Here is a 26,835-nt window from a genome sequence, read left to right as displayed (position 1 = left end):
TTATTGGAGATAAGAGTCTCGCAAACTTTCCTGCCCAGGCTGGCTTTGAACTGTGATCCTCAGGTCTCAGCCTCCTGAGTAGCTAAGATGACAGCGTGAGCCACCGGCGCCCGGCGCAGTGAGGCTTTTGTACAACCCCATTGCTGATTAATGCAATCTTTTTATGCAATTTTATTCAAACAAGCCAACATTCAATTGAATCAGTTTTCTGCTCTTGGGAAATGACACAGAGGAGAAAGGAAATATTGTTCAATGTTTTCACATATGTTAAAGTATAATCATAAGTGCAGGAATTTATAAATTTGCTTGAAAAATTGCTCAAGATAATATCCATATCTCCAACAATTTTTAGAGTTATCTCTCCGTAGTTGTATAAAGAGGACCTCAGTCCAAAATCACTCCTTCCATTGCTCCCTCCCATCTTTCCTCACCCCACCCATTTATACCCTCACATTAAATGGTTCCATTTTATACAGAGGAAACTTTTTGGAAAAAAAAAGTCACATTAACTGAACCAATGGGAAGCATGGGACTGGGTGTAAAGATCAAGATTCATCATCTTATCCATGAGCAAAGTCCAGAAGAGGGCAAAAATGTCAAGGTCATTTCAAGGACACATACAGGTGTTTGTTATATTAATACGTTTCAGTTATGTCTGGACGGTTGTGGAACCTTAGAAATGTATACATTATTAAATATACCCGGTAGTGAGTTAATATTAAAGTATATTAAGGAGGGCAGGATTAAGCTTGGGCCACGGGGTAGATTACACACTGAGCCCAAACTCCCATGGGTCTGACCTTGCTCCTTCATCTGAAGTACCAAGTTCGGACAGATGTTGCTAATAATGATAGTTATTTTTCTTGTTTTTTACTGCTTGATTCAGTGGTGCTCATTATATTATTTAAAGCCAAAATAACGTCAGTTGATAAATATAAAGTGTTGTTCCCACTTCCCAGTTGCACAGCGAATAAATATGAAGTAGTGCCTTCCCCAAGGTCTCAGGGTAGAATGCGAACCAAGGTTCACATCTGCTGATTACCACAGGACGCTGCTGCCTTTAAAACAGCTAAATTAGACGAATTGATTTATCTTAATATTTGTTTTTTACCCCTCAGAATGAACACCATCTGTGTGGCTTAATTATTGTCTGAGGAAGAGCTTGCCTTTCAACCACTTAGATGAAGGAGAGAAGTCCAAACTCACACTGTAGGGGTGATGATGGTATTCACAGAATTATCTCAAAGGAATCAGTTCCTAAGCATGACCACTTTGGACACAAAGTGTCCCTAGGACACAAAGATGAAAGGATTTATACTTCAGCTGATTTATACACTTCTCCATCCAGAAGGAGAGGATAAAGACCATGGAGAACCAAGTCTTCTCTTTCAGTGTGATAAAACACAGTAGTCCCTTGGGCCATCTCCTCCACTCCCTTTTGTGGACTGATACTGGGCCTTGAACTCAGGGCCTGAGTGCTGCCTCTTAGCTTTTTCATTCAAAACGCTCTCCCAATTGACCCACACCTCCACTTCCAGCTTTTTGCTGGTCACTTGGAGATAAGAATCTCACAAGACTTTTCTCCCCAGCTGTCTTTGAAACATGACCTTCAGATCTCAGCCTCCTGAGTAGCAGGAGTGAGCTACTTGTGCCTGGCTCCCTGTGCCATCTTTAGAATGCAGACATTAAGCGGAAGAGGCCCAAGTATGGCCCAGACTCCCAGAAATTAGGATGGTACGGAGAAATGGACTGATGCATGCTTGCAACATTGAGGCAATTTACAGCAGCGGTGTAGACCTATAGTTCTGCGGGACGTGATCTAGAGTAGAAACAGTGTCTTCAAGAATCTTCTGTCCTTAAGTTCAGGACAGTGATTATGCTATTAGCAATCCAATGACTACATCAAGAAAAATGTAACTGATTACAAGCATAGAATACTATGTCCAGACTGATGGTGAATATGCACAGCATCTGGGTCACATATCTTGATCTGGTGGCTCACACTTGTAATCTAGCTACTTAGGAGGCTGAGATCTAAGGACTGCATATTAAAGCCACCCTGGGCAGGAAAGTCCATGAGACTCTTATTTTCAATTAACCACCAGAAATCTTGCAGATTTATTAATTTAATAATTATTCAGTTAGTTAAGGTTTAAAAGTGGCTTAAATAGTAGAATGTTAGCCTTGACTGAAAAAGCTAAGGGATAGCATCCAGGCCCCGAGTTGAAGCCCCAGTAGCAGCACACACAAAAAACCTAAAAACAAAAGCAATTATCTTGATAAATCCAGTGGGAGACCCTGAGGCTCACTGTATCTGTAGGAAATATCTTAAAGGAGATGTTATGAATATTTGGGGCATGGAAGTTTTGATCTTTCATTCTTCACAGGTATAGACTTATTGTCTTGTGTAAATTATTACATGAATAGAGACAAGGAGGTTGGTATCTCAGTCATTTAAGAAAGCGTAATGAGTCAAGGATTGTTGTCTGTTTCTGAAAGTTGGAGTTCAAGTCAAGTGGACTGGGCTGTCTCCACTATGAGGGATGTTTTGGGTTAGTGATGCGATGCGCATTAGCCTTCTAGCTTTAAAAAGTGACCGAAAATTTCTCTAATTAAATTACGCATTTAACAGAATGATATTTAATAAGTACAGCTAATAAAGTTAGTGCATACATTCCATAATAGCTTACTATAATGAGTCATTATGCCAGATGTATTAATGTGAAAATATTTTGATAAGTACCTTATTATAATGAACAAAACTAAAGACTAATGACTTGCTATTGAAACAGGAAAAGATCTGAGCATGAGCACTGACTGGGTGAGTGGAATAATTGCAAACCTACTCCTGCTCGCTAACTTTCATGTAAAAAGAAGCATGGAGTTAAATTTTGGGGTGACTTTGTGAATGCCAGGTTGTTAATATATTTAGTTTCCCCAGTGTCCAAAGGGTGTGTGTGTGTGTGTGTGTGTGTGTGTGTGTATTCATCTAGAATAACAAGTGAATAGAAATAGTTCCTATTTCGATCCATTATTTAAAGAGGAAGAATCCAGAGATGGGCAGGGTCCAGCGTGGTATCATGACTGCAGCCTGACCTCTTGGCATCCACTTAACTTATTCAAGGTTTATTTTATTTATTTATTTATTTCATCATCTGGAAACATTTGCACAGGAGGGCTTCCACTCAACAGGCCTGTGTATGTATGCAGTACGCCTGGATGAATGTCACCTTTTTCCTCATACTCCCCCTCTCTCCCAACCCCACCTCCACTTTTCGGGAGGACTTGCGCGGGCCCCCTCATGTCTAGAGGCATTCAAAAAGAAAAATCTGGCATCCCAGTTGCGCCAGTCACATTCCAAACCACTAGCGGCCCATGTTGGCCAGTGCCAGGGACATTTGTTTCCCTGGAGAACATTTTGTTAGTTCGGAGGATGTCAGTATTCCCACTTGCCTGCAGTGCTGCTTCAACTTGTGTATGCTCCCTCCCATAGACACGTACAGGCTTCACAGAACTATCAAATAAATAAGCAAATGCATGAGCTGCTGTGCTATGTGACCCACTGACAAGCCTGTGTCAGGAAACATGGATCTTAGCTTTAGCCCATTTTTCACAGGTTTTCGCTATTAAAAAGTTATCTGAACTGGGTGCCAGTGGCTCATACCTGTAATCCTAGCTACTCAGGAGGCTGAGATCTGAGGATCTCGGTTCAAAGCCAGCCCAGCCAGGAAAGTTGGTGAGGTTCTTAGCTCCACTTAACCACCACACAAGACCAAAGTTGAACCGTAGCTCAAGGAGTTGAGCACTAACTAGCCTTGAGCAAAAAAGTTCAGGGACAGTGCTCAAGCCTGAGTTTTCCTGAGTTCAAGCCCCAGCATACACACACACACACACACACACACACACACACACACACACACACACACACACACACACACACACACACACACAAATTTATCTGCCTTTGCTATTTGGTAGTGCTAACTAGGTAGATCCTCACCATCATCCCCTCTGTATTGAGGGAAAGGTTCTGAATGCCAGTCTTTTTATTTTATATTGAAAATGGAACAAATACAGTGATAGCAGCTGTGAAGTGACTGTGAAAACGGAATGCAAACCAGTGTGTATTAAGATGTAACATTTACTTAGAGAAATCTATTAAACTTTATATCTTTTTTCTTTTGGCAACTGGCCTTCTTGTCCAGACAGAGCTCCTAATACTGGGTTTGGTCATCTGCTAGAGGTAAGGGGTGGTGTTGTAAGAACCAGAATTTCTGTGAGTGGCTGATTTGTGTGCTAAAGCTCAACCCAGGAGCAGTGACAGTTCAATAGAAGGAGCAGGGAGTGGTCTGAGGGGCATGGTGACCCAGCTCCGTGCGAGAGAGATTTGTTTCTAAACACAAAGGTGGACAGAATCTCATTGATTTCAAATCATTTCTGCACCATAGTTGATAGAAGCATTTCTGTATTGGCAGATATCCAGGCTGTTGACTGTTTAGAGATTTGTTTCTTAAAGAAGTGGCAGATTGTCTGTGCTCTGGTTGTTGGGTACCATTGTGGAATTTGATCACTGGTTTTATCAGCTTTAGCTAAGAATTAATGAAGATGTTTCTATTATGGGTCATTGACATCCATATTGATCATTGATGTAGTTGTTGCCAGTCCTGGGGCTTGAACTCTGGGTCTGAGTGCTGTCCTTGGGCTCCTTTTTGCTCAAGGCTGGTGCTCTACTGCTTGAGCCACAGAGCCACTTCTGGATTTTTCTGTGATTAATTGGAGATGAGAGTCTCACGGACTTTCCTGCCAGGGCTGGCTTTGAACCGTGATCCTCAGATCTTAGCGTCCTGAGTAGTCAGGAGCTACTGGTGCCTGGCTTGATGTTTATTTGGATATGAAGACAGATTTATTGAGTAATCTATATCCCCCACTGAGAGTTATTTAGTCTGAGCACTTTGTGGGAACAGAGCCTAGGGAATACTATAGATTTATCAGAGACCTTGATCTTTAGAGTTCAAAATTAATGGAAAGTAAAGGTGTAAGAAAAGATTGCCATGTTCACACCAAGGATGAGATTGGAGTGTGTCTGAATAAAAAAATCTTGATTAAAGCCATCTGGAACTGGCAGGTCCATTTTTGAAAGTGGCCTCCCCCTCTCCCCCCAGGAAATGAGCTTTTAGCAGATGTTCAGAGACTTTGATCAGAAGTGTCCACAGTGATGGATACATAGGCTGAATTTTTATGAGTAATTGAATGGCCCAATAAAGAAATATATAAATTTGTAAAGATGAAGAGAGTGCGCAGCGTTTCATGTCCATAAAATTGTCCCTTTTCTGAAGGACATGTGACAGATGTAAGATTCAATAGGTCGCTGTTTGTCGCTGGATTTATAATTAGGGAAAGGAAATTTTTATGTTTAGCGAAAAGAAAATCGCATAAATAAATTGTTGATTAAGTGGTTATTTAATTGAAAATAAGAGTGAGCATAGTTCGTCTTGAGGTTATACCAGTAGGAATTATTGTCATTAATCCAATAGGTACCATTTTTGGTAGAACATGAGACAAAAATGCTACTCTGGGCTGGGAAGGTGGCTCAGTGGTAGAGCGCTTGCCTTGCATGCATGAGGCCCTGGGTTCGATTCCTCAGCACCACATAAGCAGAAAAAGCCGGAAGTGGCACTGTGGCTCAAATGGTAAAGGGCTAACCTTGAGCTGAAGAGCTGAGGGACAGCGCCCAGGCCCAGAGTTCAGGCCCACAACCGACAAATTCCCCAAACCCCCCAAAAAAGTCATGCTAGTTCTTTCTGTTTAGAATGCCTAATGATTTGTTTTGTATATGTACTATATTTAATTTACAGTTTATCCAGTAATGAGTTCTAGGCTGCATATTCAATACAGCTGTCCCTATCCATATGTAGCTCTTTCTAGTTAAAATGATTTTAGTTAGATGAATTGTTACTGTTTCCCATTGTGGTAGCTGTATGTCAAGGACTTAGCTCTTTCCCGTGTTCTGGGAAGCCATGTTAGGGATTGCAATTAGCAGCACCTTTAGGATCTTGCACAAAGTGCAGCATCTCTACATTGAAGAAGGAGCCCACAGGAAGAGGAAAGAGATTGGCAATGGAGGGGAAAACTGGTAGAGAGAGAGGGAAGGGGTGGCACATTCCAAAAAGTAATGTACGCTTTTCCTGACTTACGTAACTATAACCCTTTCTGTATGTCACCTTTATAATAACAGTAAAAATTTTAATTTTTAAAAAAACAGGAATGAGATAGAAAGAAAGGCTGTCAGCTGACCCATACATGCTTCACTCAGAGCCCCAGATGTAGACCCTGTCAATGAGAAAGATCCTATGGATAGGTTTTCATTATAGTCTAAGTGATTGTTCTTGGATACTTCACGAGTTTCATTCATAAGTATTGATTTTATGGCTGCCAGTGAAGACATGAATGGATCGCTAAGCAAAAGTAGAAAAGCAGAAAAAGATTGCCTGCCCCAGATCAATGACAAGGACCCTGGGGTATCTAAATGGGAGGGTTTGGGTTCAGCCCTGTAACTTTGAAGTCCATTACAAAAAGATTTCTCTTTATTGTCTCTGTGGAATATGAGTTTATCCCAGGAGTTAGAAAATAATATCAGTTACATTTTGGGCCTCCTAAGTATAGATTCCATTCTTTGCAGGAAGACAGGCTCATAAATAAATCAAGAAACCAATAAATGAATATAGAAAAATGGCATATTTCTGGTCCAAACAGGAGAATATTTAATATAATAAGAATCATTGCTTATACATTTACAAAACACTAAGTTCTGGTAATACATATTGATCCATGCTGACCATTTGGATAAAGAGCATTTAGATAAATGGGTGTTGGCATCTTTGTTCTTCTCAGTTAGGTTTTTTTTTTTTTTTTGTAAAGGGCAAAATATATATTTACATTATTGATTAAATAAAACCTGATAGTTTACATATGAATCTAGGTTGAGATCATGTCACATAACCTATTATGATGTCTGGTAACTTTCACTGCTTAAATTCAGCTCCTCAGTTTTATTAGAAAACAAAGAACCAGGCATTAATACTTTCTAGTTTCCGTGGAATCATAGATATCATGATATTATTATGGAAATAAATCTCAGCCAATTAGTGAACACAAAGCAAAGGCCAGTGGGGACTCAGTTAGGAAATGAGGGAGCTGATTGGTGCAGTTCTGCATACCACTCGCCTTACTCATACATTCACAGAGCTGAGATTATATTCATATAGACAGAGTTTCTCCTTGTTTGTGTCAGTTTCCTTGAAACGGAAGTGATAAGTGACTCTGAGAAATGACATATTTTTATTTGTCCTTATGCATATGTGGAGAGTTGCTGAGGGGTGTGTTTGAAGCTAACTCCTTTCACCAAAATTAATTTAGATTTAGCTCTAACCAGGCCTTGTAGGGACATATACATGGACAGATACACGTAATAGCTGTGATTCTTACTTTTAGGGTCTATTGTTTAGTACTACAAATGTCATACAAATAGCAACAACCAATCCATCAGTGGGCACACCCTCAGGTTTGAGTGTGTGACGAACTTCAGCGTATGTGATAACCCCAGTGCATTACTATGAGGTTAAACTCACTTTTAGACATCTGAATGTGGATTGAGCTATGTGGCTGACTGTCTATGCACCTGTCTATCCATCTATCTTCATATTTGCTTTATACTAGGTACAAAGGACCATGAGACAGCCCTTCTCTGGGGAGGGGACTGGTGGTGGTTAACTTTTTGAGCAGTGGATAGAAATCCATGTAAGGAAAGCAGTAATCCCTTCTGGTTTTGTGGTTGATTGGGATGTTCACCTTGTTACTAGAAGGGAATTAATGGTTTCATATAAAAACAAAAGGAATGTGGGGCTCATGGGGCCAATCCAGCACAGCTGTAGTCCATTAAAAAGATAAAAGATAGAGCTTTTTATCTTCCTCATTAATTTGTTCAGTTAATTATTTAATGTAAAACTAATTATTGCATTTTTTTTGAGCAACAGTGAGTTTTTCCTCCCACTCATCAGTTTATAGAGATCTGGAATAAGTTAGATTCCAGCATGGCGGATAATGGTTCATGTGTATGTGTGCTGTATGATGGCAGGGTCATGCCTGGTTTTGTTGCATCTTAACCATTTTAGCAAGGTAAATAAAAGATGATCAAGTCTTAATGAGCCTAAGGTATGGGACTGACAGCAGGAGGTACTACAGTCTGCAGAACAGTCTGTTACAGGAAGGAAATGGATTTCTCGGTAAAAGTGAATAATGGAGACCTGTTAGGATAGTTTAAGGTCTTGTTTTCTTTCTTTCTTGCCTCTCGTGGGCAAGACATGTGTTCTTCTATCGGGTGACCTCTCCAGCTCTGGGAATTTTGTGAGTTTGGTATTTGTGTTTTAATTTGGGTATCACAAGATGTACGTCACATGGACAAATATATAAATGAAAGATGATAAAAAACGTATAAGGGCCCTGGGGGGCATTTTCTGGGTGTGAACCAGGGATTATGACTACTCCAAATTGGGTAGCATCCATTCCCTGTACGGGTTGAGGGTCTGTGATCTACTGATGCTACAGGAAATGACGTGCAAGCAGATCTCACAGCCGTGATGCAGCGGCTCTGGGTAGTGCTACTCTCGTATCTCAATACTAATGTGTAAATGTGAGTCCATTTTCCCAGCCTATGAATAAAAGAAGAAATGCATCTATTTTAGAGCACATAGAAAAATGATAGTAATAATAAAAAACAATTCTGGGACACTGACAACAATGCAAAATAGATGCAGCATGCTGTCCCTCTGAATGAGCAGTTGGTAGACAGATAGGTCTAGTGCTTGTTCCTGTGATAGTGATATATAAGATATGTGTTAGATAAACCAAAGAAGAACCTAAGGGTTAAACAAAAATATAACCTAGACAAATAAGCAATTAGAAGAATGGTTTTGGACAAGCAACAAAAAGATTTACGATCTGCCTGTTTTGTTTTGTTTTTTCTTTTTTCTCTTTTCTTTTTTTGAGACTGGGTCAGACTTAATTATGAGGCCAGGCTAACTGTGAACTCATTCAGCCTCAGTCTTTGCAGCGTTGAGGTTACAGACTTAGACATACTTGTTATTTTCATATTTTTTCATTGCTGTTCAATTATGGTTCATTTTACTTTACAACTACGACGTGATTTAGTTCTCGAGGAAGTAGATATGCAAATAGATATGCAGATGTTCACAAACTTTCATATATCTCAGCAGGGCTTCCCACAGTCCACGGATGAGTCTGCTAATTTAGATTTACTTATTATTTAAAAGATAGACATAAATTGTCACGTGCATGAGAAAGGCACATGGATAATACCATTTGCAGTAAATATTCTTTTCCTTGTCTTCACTGATGGAGTTCATTGTACTTGTTATACAAGGAAAAATGAACATTCATGAGCCAATCAGAAGATAGCAATTAAAATCTGTTCAAATATCAGGGGTTTCAGTACTCCAGTAAAGCATGACACCTTTAAAAAAAACACAGGTTCAGCTTTCCTACAAGCTGTTGTACATCACAGAATGGATCCATGGTATTAATGACCACAGAAGTGGGTATAGAGTGTGTAGCCTGAGGTTAGAAATTGTCTAAGTTCTTACATGTAATAGCAAGCTATTTATAATGAATCCTAATTTTGTTATTGTAAATTGACCAATTAAAGAGCCAACTTATAATTATGCAACTAATTGAAAGTTGATGAGATGTAGTGCACTTTATAAATACGTGTGGTGAGACAGGAAATACTATGCATCTAAATCAAAGATTAAATTTTTAGCACAGACAGATCAGTTGTGTCACCTCTTTGTCTAAGATTCAGACCGACAATAAATACTAGTAAGTAGTATTAATCTGAGTTTATTCAAGTTTGACATCATTAATTTTGTTAGGGGAAAATATGTGGATATTACCACAGATTAGTAAATACCTAAAATGGTAGGTTTTATAAAAGGCGAATGAAGAGAACTGATTAAGTGTGTGATCGTCTGCTCTGCTCTGTACTTGTCAGAATGCGTGGTCCCATCCCATGGTGTCAAAGATGGCAGGCTGGGGCAGCCTCTGGTGCTGCAGGTGTAAGTTTGTCAACATCTGTGTTAATTGCAAATTGTACTTGCTTACGGTTTGACCTTGAACTCCATTCTTGACTCTGTGTTAGTATGAAGCTTCTTGTAATACTCTATTTTTTTTTATTTTTGCCTTGGCTTGTTTACGGAGATTCTTGGCACTATGCAATGTGAAATATGTAATCCACTAATGACATTCATGGTTGTGGAGATTGAAGCTATTCTTAGGACATCCCATTTTGCGGGTATTGCTCTCAGTGAGTCAAGTGAGTTATGTGAGTAACATACAGAAGCGACTGGAGAAGAAGAGGGCGCACCTCGGATGAGCGACGATACTGGTGGTGTCCCAGTCACAGTGGTGGCTGCGGCTAGGGAAGTCTGAGGGCTGCACAGCAGGACACCTGTGTTCCTGGGGCAGGACGTGAGGGACAGTGAGTCCTACCTTGTCTTCGTGCTCATCCATTTCCATTCTCTTTTTATAATTGGACCAGTGAAAGAATCACTACCCAATTATGTACATAAATGAGGAGGAAGTGCATGAATCATTTACCAATTATGAAAATATTTAATGGGATACTATTAATATATACAACACACCGAAGTCCATTAAGAAATAACTGGCTTAAAGGTGTTATATCTTTGGCTGGAGATGGCATTAAATTATTAGCTTTTGTCCTTGTTAGAGTCAGTGTGACATGGCCAATATCTGATATCTAATTAAAAATTCTTATAACAATTTAACTCTTAATAACTAATAAATGAAAGGAGAAATGAAAAAAATGTAATTGGATACATACCACTATTTTTACAATCTCTTATGTTCTGTACTTCCAGGAGGGATGTTCCAAAGCTGAAGCACGCTCTCGGCCCTGGCCACCAGTTCTAAGGCTGCCCTATGAGTTAGAAGAATAGAGACCAAAGTGAGTAGAGTGGAAGCTCTTGTCTTGGTTGTGGGTACTTTCTAAAGGATATATTCACTGTATTGGTACAGGCATCATGTTTAATTCAAGGAGGCCAGCTATTATACAGTGAGAAATACAGCATGGCCATTAAATACTGTGTGAATTAATAATAGTTGTTAGGAGTAAGAAATGAAAGAGATAAGCAGAGTGTGATTTACAAAAAACATCCAGGAGAGAGCTAAAAGTACATTTGAGAATCTTGTTCTCAGGCATTTATGATTGAGAGCTGTCTACATATTATTGGTGATCAGGATTAATGAATCAATAAGCAAATGTAGAAGTTAGCGGGAAAGAGCAGGGCCAGTGTTGGACCAATGATGACTACTGGAGGTATATGAATCATGGATCCGTGACTACAGGTCTGGAAGTCTGAGGTCCACACTATTCTGTATTGGCAGGGTACATGCCATCCTAGGGAAAGAAAAAGGAACAGCCAGGCATATTATCATGGGCTCTGTCTTTACACACTTTAATTGCATTTTTACGCTTACATAAGCATACAGATAAAATTGTGGAAGCATTCTCTTACTCTGAGAATAAATACCAGAGCAAGAAACACTAATAACCTGTAGATAAAACATGTAAGTCCAATAGGACTGAATGGATCATGACTGCTATCTCTTTGACTAAAGATGCTGTACACTGTAAAAAAAAATTTTAATGGGCAAAATGCTCCTTAGTTTCAAAGCATTGTGTAATGGTTGTTTTATAAGAAGAAAACATCACAATTTAAAGCATCCTTAAGCAAGTGACAAAAAGGAATAATGAGGGATAGATGGACAGAAACTCAAAGTTTTTATGTTCTGCTTTGAACTTGCAGAATGGATGCTCCAGGATGGATTGAAGATTTCTTCCCTGGTCCCAGGCTTTGTGATGCCTGTTTCCTCGTCAAAGGATGGAAGTCCAGTGGTGAGTGATGGAGAAGGCTTTGGTCTTTGAATGTTTTTAAAAAGATGTCCTCAGTATTGGTAAATACAGAATGCAAGGACCTGGCTCTGACTGTCTATGAGAAGACAATGAAACACGTCTATTGATGGGTACTCTGTGGGAAAGATCCCATTCAGAACTCCAAATTAAAGCTGAGGATCTGGAACTATCTGTGCTTTAGAGTTATCTGCATGTTTACTGCTGAAATGAAGAATAAGTCAATCAGAACCAGTTCACATCAATGTCACAGGCTGGCCCATAAAGGATCAACGATGAGCACTGGAGGTGTCTGTGTGTTGGACAGTGACTACAGCTTTCAAGTCTGAGATCCACCGCAGAAAACATATGGCGGAGTTAGTCTGATTAGGCAATGAGTGTTGGCGACGGGAATTTAATGATGTTTATCTTGACCCATTTTTCTTTGCATTTTTATAATTGGATCAATTAAAAAGTCATTATACAAATATAAATAATGTCAGATGAGATGACACTGCCCTGAAGCACTAAGTTGCTTAATTAATATTAGCAAAATGGAGACAGCCCCAAGTTAAAGAGGTGATCACTGTGGAGAGAAAGCATGGATAATGATAATAATCTCAAATTAATCGTAATTACCTGTTCCCCTTAAAAAAATGGAACTCTACCTAGTGGAATGAAGAATGACTCCCTAAATTCATGTGGAATTTAGCAGAGAAGAGAAGGGCTTGATTTGGACCCATGGGGGCCATGGGTGGTATGTGAGGAACCAGTGATGATAATTCTGGAGGTCTGAGGTGTCTAGCACAAGGTATCCAGTGGATACTTTCTAAGGTTGATGTTAGGAATGATCCAGGATCTTCTGGTCCTTGGGGTTCATGAATCTTCATTCTGTTTTCCTAATGGAATCAAGGATTGAGTTGTTACCCAAACAGATCATTATATTAGGATAAGGTAACTGTACATGTTCCAATTATGAAAATAGTGGAATCCTACTGATAATACCCAAAAGGCAGGAGTTTATGGAGAAGTCAGTACACTGAGATTTAACCACTTGTCCAGAGGAATTTGAGAGACTATGTTGCTTGATTTTTCTAGAAAACCTACCAAGAGGGTCTGCCTTCTTGAGTTACTCATGAAGGAAGTGTTTCAAGTGTACATGGACAGCCTCTGGATCATGTCATGATATCTTTTGCTTTGTTCTCAGAATTCATGGCCCACCGCAGCTGATTTGTGGTCTGTCACCAGTGAAATCTGTGTCAGGAGCTGAAAGACCACTGTGAGTAGAGTCACAGCTCTTGTCTTGGTATGGGTGGCTTCAGAAGGATGGTTCTTATCCTGACAAAGCAATGTAGGGCTTAGTGACAAATTTGCATAGCCATAAAGCCTCGTTATTAATCAACATGTGTAAAATAATGATTGACTCTGGACAGAGATCTAAACAGAATTGTAGGACAGCCTGTCTGAAGCTCTAACTGATCCTCAGGGATCTTGCAATCATTATTTAATATTCTTATTCAAATGAAGAGCCAATCAGGAAACAGCTGTGGAAGTGGAGGAGGAAGAGGAGGTCCAGTGTGGGATCTGTGATGACCACTGGAGGTGTATGAGTCCTGGATCCATGACTACAGGCCTGGAAATCTGAGGTCCACACTGGAAGCTTGGAGAAGCCTACCCCTGTGCTAGGGATAGAGTGTGGTCATAAGTGGGGCTCTTCTTGGACTTGCATTTCCATTCATGAATGTCCATTCTGTTTGGACAATCTACTCAATGACATGACAGTGCTACAAATGGGAACGTGAATAGAAATCCATTAGGTGATCCTGATTGCATTATGACCATCACCCTGATACACCAAGTCCTCTGAGTCTATATGGTCACCCATAGTCCATGAAGAACAAGTGTCTTAGAAGAGTTCCCTCCATGGCCCAAGAGGGCAATGGGGTCCAACTCAAGGCCCAAGTCATTGCTAGGACTGGCCCTGAGTTGTTCAGTGTTACCTGCTCTTCAGGGACCAGATGTCACCCGATAGAATTCCTCATGAAATGTCTAGAGAAAAGAGGAATGGGGGAGACCATGGGCAAGAGCAGCATTCCAATGTTTTCCGATGTGTTCTGCTTTGTCTTGTCAGAATGGATGCTTCTCAGTGGACTTAGACCTTCTTCCCTGGTCCTGAAGTTGGTCGTTGCTCTGACGCAACAATGTGAGTAGAGTCCAAGTTCTTGGCTTGGCTTTGGAGTTTTGGGAAAAGCATTCAATCAGATACAATGAGAGCAATTATAACTCCATGATAGGTAGAGGCATCATGTACATTAATTAATAGTTGCAATTCTAATTAACCATGGGAAGAAATAGAACTGGCGATTCCAAAGATCCTCTATGTAACTGTGAAGTTAAATGAAGGATCTTACCCTTAGCCTTGAGATCTCATCAGATCTCTTCAGACTCAGATCTCATCAGAGCAATGAACAGTTGGTCAATAAATAAATAAATGTAGGAATGAATGGAGAGCAGGGATTGCAGAGGGGGAGTGGACCCAGGGATGACCCTGGAGGTGTAGGAATCAGGGATGGGTGATTACAGGTCTCACAGACTGAAGTCCGGATCAGAAGCCTGTAGGGGTCAAACAACTGTCCTAGAGCCAGAGATGATCTTGGTCTTTGCATGCCAGACATTGAATTTTACATTTAATTGAATTCATGAAATCACCCTTTCTCATTGTGTAAGTAAAGGAATAAAATATGTAGAACATCGTCCAATTATGAAGTTAGTGGCCACGTGGCCAAGATGGCTGATATAGTGAAAATAACAACCTCACTCTCTTGAGTGTTGGGCTCTTGTGTAAAGCTGTCTATTTTCTCAGGCAAGCAAAGTCACCATTTTTATTAGAGTAGGAGTGAGGTGAACGGATACTTGAGAGATCACACATTTGTGATTGTGCTTTGTGCTATCTGAGTGATGCTTCCTGACTGATTTCTGGTGGATGGATGCTCTCATGCATTTTGGAGTCTAGAGATATAAGTGTGAGTATAGTCAGATTCATAATCTTAATAAAGGTTGTGTTTAAAGAAGGATCCATGTATTGATAAAGACATTATATCTAATGCAAGGATGCCTACTAGGGGTGTAACAGAAACCTGGCGTTGCCATGAAGCCCAAGGAGTCTGAGGAAGCAGATGACCCCAACGTAAAGAGGTGATCACTATTTCAAGATGGCCATAGTAACGATCCCAACTAATCTCCAATGTCCTTCATAAGAAGTGAATTATTCTTATTGAAATGCAGATAGACTTCCTAAATACATGTGGAAATTAGCAAGGGGAAGGAGGGCGTAAATTGTATCAGTGATTAGCTCAGGCGAACTGCGAGTCCTGGTGATGATTCCAGCTCTGCAGGTCTGCATTGCCCACAAGATGTCTAGTGGATACCGTCTCAGGTATTAGGAAAGATCAACGATGTTATGGTCCTTGGTGTTCATGAATCTGCATTTTTTTTTTTTTTGGGTCTGGTCGTGGGGCCTGAACTCTGGGCCTGGGCGCTGTCCCTCAGTTCTTTAGCTCAAGGCTAACACTCTACCACTTGAGCTACAGCGCCACTTCCAGTTTTTTTCTTTTTGTTTATGTGGTGCTGAGGAATCGAACCCAGGGACTCAGGCATGCAAGGCAAGCACTCTACCACTGAGCCACTTTCCCAGCCCTTTTTTTTATTTTGTAGGTTGTGGGGCCTGAACTCTGGGCCTGGGGGGGCTGTCCTTCAGCTTGTCAGCTCAAGGCTAGTGCTCAACCATTTGAGCTACAGCGCCACTTCTGGTTCTCTGGTGGTTTACTGGAGATAAGAGTTTCGCGGACTTTCTTGCCTGGGCTGTCTTTGAACTGCGATCCTCAAATCTCAGCCTCCTGAGTAGCCAGGATTATAGGCGTGAGCCACCAGTGCCTGGCTTCATTCTTTTTCCATAATGGAATTAATGATTACTCAGATATATCTAAATGTGTTCTATACATTGGGTACACATTGTGAATTTATGAAAATAGTGGAATGCTATTGACATATACCTAAAGATAGATGTCTATTGAGAAGTAGATACCTCGAAGAGTCCACTTGGTCTCCAAGATTGATTTATACACTCTAAAGATATGAAATTACTATTTTTGAAGCTTAGGATAGGTTTCATGTTGCTTGATCTGCTTGAAAATATATCATGAAAGTTTTTCTTCTTGAGTGACTAATAAAGTAAATGTTTCAGGTCCACATTAACAGCCTCTGAAATTTCTCATGACATCTTTTGCTTTGTACTCAGAAATTGTGTGCCCAGCACAGCCAATATGGCATTTCTGGCCTGTCCCCAGTGATGTCTGCATTAGAAGCTACTAGATCACCGTGAGTAGAGTCAGTGTGCCTCTCTAGGTGTGGGTGGCTTGGGAAGAATTGTTCTTGTCTTGACAAAGCAAAGTAGAGCTTAGTCACAAACTTGGTGTGGCCATGAGCCTGATTAGTTAATCACATTTGCAAAATTAAGATTGACCCAGGAAGGAGAGCCTATCAGAATGGCAGGACAGCCTATCTGAAGCTCTAACTGATCCTCAGGGATCTCACTCTTTCCTGTGAGCAATCATTATTTAATATTCTTATTCAAATGAAGAGCCAGTCAGGAAACAGCCATAGAAGTGGAGGAGGAAGGAGGAAGTCCAGTGTGGGATCTGTGATGACCACTGGAGGTGTATGAGTCCTGGATCCATGACTACAGGCCTGGAAATCTGAGGTCCACACTGGAAGCTTGGAGAAGCCTACCCCTGTGCTAGGGATAGAGTGTGGTCATAAGTGGGGCTCTTCTTGGACTTGCATTTCCATTCATGAATGTCCATTCTGTTTGGACAATCTACTCAATGACATGACAGTGCTACAAATGGGAACGTGAATGGAAAGGAATTACTTGCGTGTAGTCTCATTATGAAAAACAACAGAGACACGAAATTATATATAAATATAAATATATATGTATATAAATAGACATCACTGGAGTCCATGATCAAAGAAATGCCTCAGAAGTGTTCCCTCCGTGGCCCCAGAGGGCAATGGGGTCCAACTCAAGGCCCAAGTCATTGCTAGGACTGGCCCTGAGTTGTTCAGTGTTACCTGCTCTTCAGGGACCAGATGGAATTCCTCATGAAATGTCTAGAGAAAAGAGGAATGGGGGAGACCATGGGCAAGAGCAGCATTCCAATGTTTTCCGATGTGTTCTGCTTTGTCTTGTCAGAATGGATGCTACTCAGTGGACTTAGACCTTCTTCCCTGGTCCTGAAGTTGGTGGTTGCTCTGATGTGTTACCAGCCTATGTACCAGTGTGAGTAGAGTCCGAGTTCTCATTTTGGTTTGGGAATTCTTAAAAGGCTAATCACTGCATTGGGAAAATCATTACATAGGGACGAAGGGAGCACTTATGGGCCCATGAGTTATTTGGCATGACCCTGACATGCCATAGTCATTCCTCAGTATTTTTGAGTCTAATTGACCAAGAAAAGAAATAGATTCAGTGTTTCCAAGGATCCCTTGTATAACTATGAATTTGAATGAAGGATCTTACCATTATCCTTGAGATCCATAACTATTGAAATCTTATTAGAGCAGTGAACAATTAGTCAGTACCTAAAGGTGGGAATGAGTGGAGCAGGGAGGGGAAGCTGGGCCAGTGATGACCGCTGGAGGTGTATGAATCATGGATCAGTGACTACAGGCCTCAAAATCTGAGGTCCACAGGAGAAACATGCAGAGACCAAACTTCTGTTCCTAGGGCAGAAGAACGCAACACTGTAGGATGTTTTTGGTCTTCCTGCTCCTGAAATCAAATTTTACTTTTATAATTGGATCAATGACATTTTCCTTTTACACTGGCATAAAGAAAGGAAGAAAACATGGGTGAGCATTGTCCAATTATGAAATTAATGACTGCTTTGCCCAAGGTGGCTGAGTCTCCTGAGTGTTGAGCTTCTATGCTCACGAAACAAGTCCCCATTTTTATTGTATTAGGAATGAAGTAAAATCTTTGAGAGATCAGACATAATTTTGTGTATTTTTGTGTTTTGTGCTCTCAGAATGGATGCTTCCTGTTCAATGTTGGGTTGATGGGTGTCCTAATATGAGATCCACGTGTGAGTATGACCAAATTTGTTACCTTCATCAAGTGCGTGTTTAAAATCGGGTCCCAATATTGATAAAGGTGTTTATCTAATCCAAACTTGTGTACTAGAGGTAAAAGAGAAGCACATAATATCATATACTAGCAAGATGCAAATAGCTGCGAGGTAAATAATTGATTGCTGTTGTGAGATAGGTATTGTAGAGCTCCAAATTAATCTCCAATGAATCTTAACTCTCAGTTCTTCATAGCAATTGAATTATTCTTGGTGAAATGAGACTTAGGATGACTGCCTGAGGACATGTGGAAATGAGCAGGGGGACAGGGCCTGACTTGGATCAGTGACAGCCACAGGGAGGTTGTGAATTAAGTAAGAATGGTGACCCTTGGTTCCAGAAGTTTGAGGTGCCCACTACAAAGTAGGTGGCTAATGCCTCTGGTGGTAGGGCAGATGTTAGTAAGGATCAAGCAGGTAACAGTTCTAAATGTTCTTGGATCTTCATTCATTATTCATAATGGGATTAGTGAATACAGTGTTACCCAAACATGGGACTACATTAGGATAAGTTGAGTGTAAAGTCCCCAATTATAAAAAGAGTGGAGTCCTGTTGACAAAGACCTAAAAGATGAAAATGTTTTGAGATGTCAATAGCTCCAATCCATGATTGGCTTTCTAAGATGAATATACACAATTTGTAGGAATGACATTATTGTTTGTGAGGTTCGAGACAGAGTCCATGTTGCTTGATTTCTCTAGAAAATATACCACCAGGAATTTAATCCTGAACAACTAATGAAGAAATGGATTCCAATATACATGGACAGCCTCTGAATCTTCTCATGATGTTTTTTTGCTTTGTACTCAGAACTGATGGTCCCTATCCCAGCTGATTTTAGCATTTTTGGCCAAGAGATCTGTGTCAGGAGCTGAGATACCACTGTGAGTAGAGTCACAGCTCTTGTCTTGGTGTGGGTGGCTTGGGAAGGATGGTTCTTGTCCTGAAAAAGCCAGTGTGGCAGAGTGGCAAACTTTCATGGCCATAAAGCACTGTTGATTAATCAACAGGAAAGAGATCCAATCAGAATGGCAGGACAGCCTATCTGAATCTTAACTGATCCTCAGGGATCTCGCTCTTTCCTGTGAGCAATCATTATTTAATATTCTTATTCAAATGAAGAGCCAGTCAGGAAACAGCCATAGAAGAGGAAGAGGAAGAGGAAGTCCAGTGTGGGATCTGTGATGACCACTGGAGGTGTATGAGTCCTGGATCCATGACTACAGGCCTGGAAATCTGAGGTCCACACTGGAAGCTTGGAGAAGCCTACCCCTGTGCTAGGGATAGAGTGTGGTCATAAGTGGGGCTCTTCTTGGACTTGCATTTCCATTCATGAATGTCCATTCTGTTTGGACAATCTACTCAATGACATGACAGTGCTACAAATGGGAACGTGAATGGAAAAGAATTACTTGCGTGTAGTCTCATTATGAAAAACAACAGAGACACGAAATTATATATAAATATAAATATATATGTATATAAATAGACATCACTGGAGTCCATGATCAAAGAAATGCCTCAGAAGTGTTCCCTCCGTGGCCCCAGAGGGCAATGGGGTCCAACTCAAGGCCCAAGTCATTGCTAGGACTGGCCCTGAGTTGTTCAGTGTTACCTGCTCTTCAGGGACCAGATGGAATTCCTCATGAAATGTCTAGAGAAAAGAGGAATGGGGGAGACCATGGGCAAGAGCAGCATTCCAATGTTTTCCGATGTGTTCTGCTTTGTCTTGTCAGAATGGATGCTTCTCAGTGAACTTAGACCTTCTTCCCTGGTCCTGAAGTTGGTGGTTGCTCTGATGTGTTACCAGCCTAGGCACCAGTGTGAGTAGACCGCATGTTCTTTTCTTGGTTTGGGAGTTTTCTATGGCTGTTTGTCACATTGAGTAAGCATTCCATAGGGCCCAAGGAGTCCAAATATGGTTCTATGAGATGTATGGCAGACCACTGGTTACCATATCCACTAATCAATACTTGTGAGTCCAGGTGATCAAGAAAAATGCTAGAATTAGGTTTGAAGAACATCTCTGATGGTCTTTTATGATCTGTTAAGATCTTGCATGATCTTGACCTTATCCATATTCACTGTAATTTCATTAGGTATAGTAATAATATTCTTGAAAATTAATTCAATGAATAAGACCATAAACAGTAATAAATATACATTTTTCAAACTGTATACAGATAGCGTCATTGTATATCTGAGCCAGAGTAAAGAGAATGCAGTCACTTCTAGGACTGTTTTGAAAAGTTCAGTTTTTGACAATATGGTGCTCCCATAGTTTTGCTTGAGGCAATCATTACTCTCACTATTGGTTAGCATATTTGAAGCAATGCAAATAAATTCTCATCCTGTTTTTTACTTTTTTTATTCAGGAGGCTGAGATCTAAGAAGTCTACTTCAAAAATAGCCCGGGCCCACGGACTGGAAAGTGTCTTATCTACAAGTATCTGGAAAAAAACTGAAAGTAGCAATGTGCCACATTTAGTGACAAGCATAGGAAGAGAGGGAAGCAGTGAATTTTAGCTGTGGTATGAGCATGTGCGTGTGCGCGCGTGCACACACAAGTGTATCTTCTTTATATTTACAAGTCATTTCCTATTTAGAATGTGCCTCTGTGTCCATAGTGAAAGTCACTCTTGTTGAATTGCAGTGGTTTATTTATGATACTGACTGTAATATATTGCAAGTTTCCAAAAAGAGCCATTTATTAAACAGTGATAAAATGTGGTGGACATGAAACATTATGTTTTTTAGATTATGTTTACCACACTGAAAATTATTAAGGAAAAAAGCATAAAATGCAACAACTCATTCTGTAATAGACAGATGTCAGGCTTAATGTGCTGATATTGTTCTCAAATGAGTTGTTTGCTGTGTTTTTCAGTCACAGGTCTTCATTTTATTATTAGTTTGATGGTTTGTCAACCAATCTAGATGCGTAGAAATAAGCTGTGCATGGTGGTACTTGCTTGTAGCTTCATCCTCTTTTGATGCTGTGCCAGAAAGATAAGTCCAAGGGTTCAAGAACCATATTGGGCCATATAGCTTAGGAATGCTACAAAATCAACTTGTAGAATTGAGTGAAGGAAAAAGAAGGCCAAGGCTGGACAAAGGATGGTGATTGTTGGCAGGGAAATTGTGAATGATGTGCATGTTCCCAAAATGCTAGAGATAAACCTACTTGGACCTCTAGTGTTTTTACTATGATAGAAATGGCCCAATCATGACTGGGAATGTGGCTTAGTGGTAGAGTACTTGCCTTGCATGCAGAAAGCCCTGGCTTCAGTTCCTTAGTACCTCATAAACAGAAAAAGCTGGAAGTGGCACTTTGGCTCAAGTGGTAAAATGTACTTAATACTCAGGCCCTGAGTTCAAGCCCCAGGACTGGGGGAAAAAAACAGAAATGGCCTAAGGATCACATATTAGGGCTATAAATGGACCTTTTCCCATTTATTTTGTATTTGAAGATTTGATAGTGTTAGCATAAATAGGTATGTGATGGAACTATTCAATAAGTATATAAATCACTATGAATGATTTGATATACTATAGAGTAAAACATTCAATTATCAATATATATGGCTGTGTAAGAAATATCATTTAATATAAATTGAAAACTCAGGTTAAGAAATTGGTTGATCAGAGTGCTAATTCATTAATGCTTATATCATGATACTGTTTTTAGTTCTAGGTTAGTCCAAGTTGTGTTTACATTTTTTGCCCAGAAAAAAATATGTCTGAAAAATAAGTAAGAGCTAAGTGATAGAGTAAATTCAGTATTTAAATTACATGTAGTGGGAATGAGGCCCTAATTTTTTTAAAAAAATCAACTGCTATGCTTTGTATCCTGCAGAATGGACACCGGGAGCTGAGCTGGTCAGAGATTCATGGTTTGCTCTATGCTTGGAGTTTGGTCTGTGGAAGTAATGTGAATTGTTATGCATCTGTATTCTGTAGTTCAAACCTATAACATAGGATCATAGGAAAATATGAGAAATATAGAATTGATCTGTAGCATTTTATTGATCAATCCACATATGAAACTTGGAGAATAATTAATTAATAGAAGAACCACATTGTAACAAATTATTCAAGTCTTATTTCCTAGGCTCTTAACTCAGATAGTTGATTAAATTATTTCCTACACATGGGTAGGTTAAGAATGCAAATGAAACAGATCCTCAACCAACAAGGGTCATGGGAGGCGGGGTATGTCTGCAATTGTGAAATATAAATTACATATCACTTCAGTTCCTTGCCTGTCTTATATGATCGTATTTATAGACCTGGAGCTATACAAGTGTGCTGGTGACAAGCAGTTTTGATTCTTTTACAATAAATGGATAAATGGTTTGATTTTGTTATGTATAAGAGAAAGTTTACCTCATATTAATATTCACATAACTTGAATGAAATTAGCACAGGCCTTACCCTCGCTCTCATCTCCTTTTAACTTTACAGAAAGAACATGCTTGATTGAATGTAATCATTCTGCCATGCCTGTGGCGTCCGTGGCTGCCTCTGCGTGTGGGAACGTTTACCCTCCGACGGTCTTGTCTTGGTTTGGTTGTCTTTTTTATGGTATTCATTGTAACATTTAAAATTAGTATGAAAAATACGTTTATAAAGCCAAGCATGGACCAGTGAATCAACAGGAATGATATGAATCATGTTGATTAAATGATCGTTGCACTAATAAAAATAACTAATGAAAGAGGTGGTATCAGTCAGGCAAATTCTTCCAAAGGCAAATGCTAGGGATGAGGTAGATGTTGTCCTTGAGGTCTGGGCTTCAGTTATAATCATTGTTCGTGAGCCAATACATCAGCCAATGAACAACTTCAGATGAGAATGAAGGAAGTCCCAAACCCGGGTAAATGATGGCGGGGGAGGAATAGGTCCTGAGTGACGTATGCTATGTGATTTGAAATGGGAAGCCCAATACAAAATGGAACATTGTCTGACTCCTGTGTTCTACACGAGCCTGTGGGTGAAAGGGAGTTAATAGACTAGAGTCTTGGTTTATTTAGTATTCATGAACTTACTGTATCAATGAACATTAATTATTTATAGGCCAATAAAGGAGTAAATATAGACATATAGATAAATAATAGATCTATAAATAGATGAGAACTAATGCATAGAAAAACCAAGATGAAACATGGATAGTGGAGATTGTAGATGGATGGATGGATAGATAGAGGAGATTATAGACAGACAGACAGATAGATAGAACAGGGCAGATGATGGATGGTGTGTGGAAGGGTAGATTCCTGTAGACAGACAGGTAATAGAGTGAAGGAAGTCTTTCCGACTATGAATACATATGCAATGCCATTGATATAAGCCATACACATTTATTTTAAGAAATAAGTAGATCAAAGATGCTATTTCTTGTTCTCAGGAGCCTATAGATAATGATAAGCAAGATACAGTTTTGTAAACATGGGTCCTGTCCACACATATGCATGAATATAAGGATGTTTATTCGGGTTTATATGTTTATATGTGGGTTTATACTATTAATTAATAAACACCTGAAAGGCTGAGGAAATGAAGTACAAGGAGACCAATTTAGAGACAGGGTCATCTTTTTATTCACAGTCATTGTCTGGTGTCCCTTAAAAGGACACTTTGGAGTTGACTTGAGCCTCCCAGTGGATTTGTCTGCATGGCACCAACCTTCTGAGCCTGACGACGCCACGTGAGTAATAAAGTGAACGTGAGATTTCTCTTAAGATAGTATATTATTACACATATGAATCATAATGTAAAGACTAGCTATGGATAACAACAAATATGCAATTACTATGATACAGTTATAGATCTGCATAGTGGAAAAGGCACATGAATATGCAGAGCTTCTTATTTACATGTGCAGTAGTTACTGCTTTTGTTCTTCTCCCCTCCCCTCCTCCCCTTCCCTCTCTTCCCCTCCGCTCTCCTCTCTAACTGTTTGAATTCAAGGCTGATATACTCATCCTTAGCTTTTTCACTCAAGGTTAGTACTCTACCACTTGAGTCACACCTTTATTTCTTTCTTTTGGTGATTACTTGTAGATAAAAAAATTTCACAGTATTTCCTGCCTGGGCTAGCTATGAGCCTCAATCCTCAAATCTTAGCCTCCTGTGTAGCTGGGATTACAGGCGTGAGCTACCAGCGCTCGGCTAGAATTGGTTTTCTTCAGAGGAGAATCATAATTTCATCCCACTTGGCTCAAAGCACTCGTGACTAGCAGGTAACAGATGGACTCCACGGACCAAGAGAGAATAGCTCAGTCTTGATTTCTTATGTTCTGCTTTGTGCTTCTCAGAATCAACACATGAGCTCCTGTCCATATTTCTCCATGTTCCTGAGTTCTGTGGATACTTCTGTGGAGGCACCATCAGACCACTTCTTAGTTTGGGTGATTTGTGTAGTGTATTTGTCATTTAAGAAACTATTAGATATATTCAAAGAGGGTTAAGAATGTCCTGTGAGATGTGAGATTGACCTAGAACTTTCCGTTGACGCATGGATATATGCAGGGGGGTGATGATTAATGAAAGAGGAATATTTATGTCAACAAGTAAATTTCTATACCGAGTCTTCTCCTTGAGTTTTTTGATTCAAGGATACTGATGTCATTATTCATAGTGAATTAAAACTTGAGCAGAAATCTCATGTAGATGTAGGTACAGGGCTTCAGCCTTGAACCATGGTGGATGTCCAGCCATATGTGAATTACATGCCGTAGGTAATCCATGCCTAGGGCTCAAGGGCTTCCCATCCCTTCTCGGTTTGGATCCTTCCAAATGGTGGCAGGAAAACAGAAGGGCTTTTTACCCATCTTTTGTGTTCATAAATGTTTTAAAAAATTCTGTTAACTGTATAAATGAAAGGATAAATAGGTTCATTTGTTTTCAACGTTAAAAATAGGAAGATAAATTGAAATGGGTGGTAAATAGCTCAGTGGATTACATCATGAGCTGAAGATGACATGAGCAGCCATGTTGATGATTACAAGCTCAATCCAGTGCAGGTTTATGTGTTGTATGAAGAGAACTGCAAGTCAATCATTCCCTAAAGGAATACCTATCTAAATGCTATGCATTAGTATAGCAAACGATATAGCAAAAATACAGTACAGTGGGGAAAGAAGGAAAACTTTTTCTTTATTCCTTTTTCTTTCCAAATAGAGACAGTAGCTGCTTTAAATGCCTTGCTGTCAGCAAGGAAGGAAGGCTGGTCTGGTGTGAGTAATGGTCAGCAGCTTGTTTGGCTTTGGGTCATTTTAGGGTCTTACTGAGACTGTTAGTAAGTGTTAACTGTATTATTAACTCTGGTCCCATTATAAATATGGCACATTCTCTCTGTTGATTAATATTATACATTGAGGCTAACATAAAAGAGATCCTCTAGAATTCTGTAAATTATGTTAGAGATTTTCTCCTGCCTCTTCTTCCTCCTCCTCCTCCTCCTCCTTCTTCTTTTTTATTGTGAAAATACTGTACAGAGGGGTTACAATTACATGGGCACTTCTTCTCCTCCTCCTCCTCCTCCTCCTCCTCCTTCTTCCTTCTTCCTTCTTCCTTCTTCTTCCTCTTCCTTCTTCCTTCTTCTTCCTCTTCTTCCTCCTCTTCTTCCTCCCCTTCCTCCTCCCCTTCCTCCCCTTCCTCCTCCTCCTCCTCCTGCTCCTTCTCCTTCTTCTTCCTCTTCTTTTTTAAAATGCCAGTTTTAGACCTTGAACATAGGGCCTTACACTGCCAGAAGGCTTTCTTGCTCAAGGCTTGAACTCTCCCGCTTGAACCAGGCCTGTAATCTGGCATTTTTCTGGCTAATTAGAAAAGGAATCTCATGGACATTTCTGTCCAAGCTTGGTTTGAACCTAGATCCTCCTGTAGCTAGAATTACAGATGTAAGTCACCCATGTCCAGTGATAATTTTTGTTGTTGTTATCTTTAAGTAGTTGTACAAAGGAGGTGCCATTTTACAAAGCAGTTTAGGAGCACAGTGCATCTTTCGATCCTTGTCCTCTCTTTCAACATGCTCACCCATCTCTCCCCACCAGCAGAAATTTTAATCGGTCTGTAGACTGATGTCAAGGGTTTTAGTGAATTTTGTTCTCAGACTTTGTGAATCACATTTATTTCTTATTAGTGAATTATTGATTTATTAAAAATGTCATCATGGATGAAGGAACAGAGCCCAGTGATTACCACTGGTAGAGTTTGAGCTGTAAATGATTATTAATACCTTGAGCCTGAATCTCTGAGATCCAACACATAGCATAGTCAATTGCTTTTTTGGGAAATAATTCTATAGAGAGAAACCACTAATAAGCAAAGATAGTAATCTTTCAGTGCATATATTTAGTGTGATTATTAATGGATCAATGACAGAATAATTAAGTATATAAAGATAAAGAAGAGCATGGGTAATTGTCTGTGAATGTATGTAATGATGTAAGAAATCTCATTACTAAAACTTTTGAACTTTGGTGTCTCTTCAAAAATACACAGATTATGGGTAATGATCATATAGATTCTAATTAATCAGAGCCAATTTTATTTTCTGGGTCACCCTCAAGTTTCTTTTGGTAATAGGGAAAAGCATCCCTACATGAAAAATTAGTAACTGCTTAAATGACTGAGTCAAAGAAATGTAGGCAGAGAGG

The 26,835-nt window shown here is 39.9% G+C and overlaps 6 non-coding genes across 6 annotated transcripts; all 6 read left to right on the top strand.

Moving 5' to 3' along the window:
• The first annotated feature begins 11,390 nt into the window (after positions 1–11,390).
• LOC122118905 lies at positions 11,391–11,463 on the top strand. The gene has a single exon (XR_006149457.1). It is a non-coding gene; the product is annotated as a small nucleolar RNA SNORD113/SNORD114 family (small nucleolar RNA).
• An 809-nt stretch (positions 11,464–12,272) lies between these two features.
• Positions 12,273–12,343, top strand: LOC122118912. Its single transcript, XR_006149463.1, has one exon. It is a non-coding gene; the product is annotated as a small nucleolar RNA SNORD113/SNORD114 family (small nucleolar RNA).
• Positions 12,344–13,565: 1,222 nt separating this feature from the next.
• LOC122118909 lies at positions 13,566–13,638 on the top strand. Its single transcript, XR_006149460.1, has one exon. It is a non-coding gene; the product is annotated as a small nucleolar RNA SNORD113/SNORD114 family (small nucleolar RNA).
• Positions 13,639–16,678: 3,040 nt separating this feature from the next.
• Positions 16,679–16,751, top strand: LOC122118908. Its single transcript, XR_006149459.1, has one exon. It is a non-coding gene; the product is annotated as a small nucleolar RNA SNORD113/SNORD114 family (small nucleolar RNA).
• A 914-nt stretch (positions 16,752–17,665) lies between these two features.
• LOC122118910 lies at positions 17,666–17,738 on the top strand. The gene has a single exon (XR_006149461.1). It is a non-coding gene; the product is annotated as a small nucleolar RNA SNORD113/SNORD114 family (small nucleolar RNA).
• A 1,611-nt stretch (positions 17,739–19,349) lies between these two features.
• LOC122118907 lies at positions 19,350–19,422 on the top strand. Its single transcript, XR_006149458.1, has one exon. It is a non-coding gene; the product is annotated as a small nucleolar RNA SNORD113/SNORD114 family (small nucleolar RNA).
• The last annotated feature ends 7,413 nt before the right edge of the window (positions 19,423–26,835 follow it).

The sequence above is a fragment of the Dipodomys spectabilis genome, unplaced genomic scaffold (assembly GCF_019054845.1).
Source record: "Dipodomys spectabilis isolate Male_0828 unplaced genomic scaffold, ASM1905484v1 ptg000157l, whole genome shotgun sequence".
Classification (NCBI taxonomy): domain Eukaryota; kingdom Metazoa; phylum Chordata; class Mammalia; order Rodentia; family Heteromyidae; genus Dipodomys; species Dipodomys spectabilis.
Note: the sequence above shows the minus strand (reverse complement) of the source record. Positions and strands in the feature narration are given on the sequence as shown.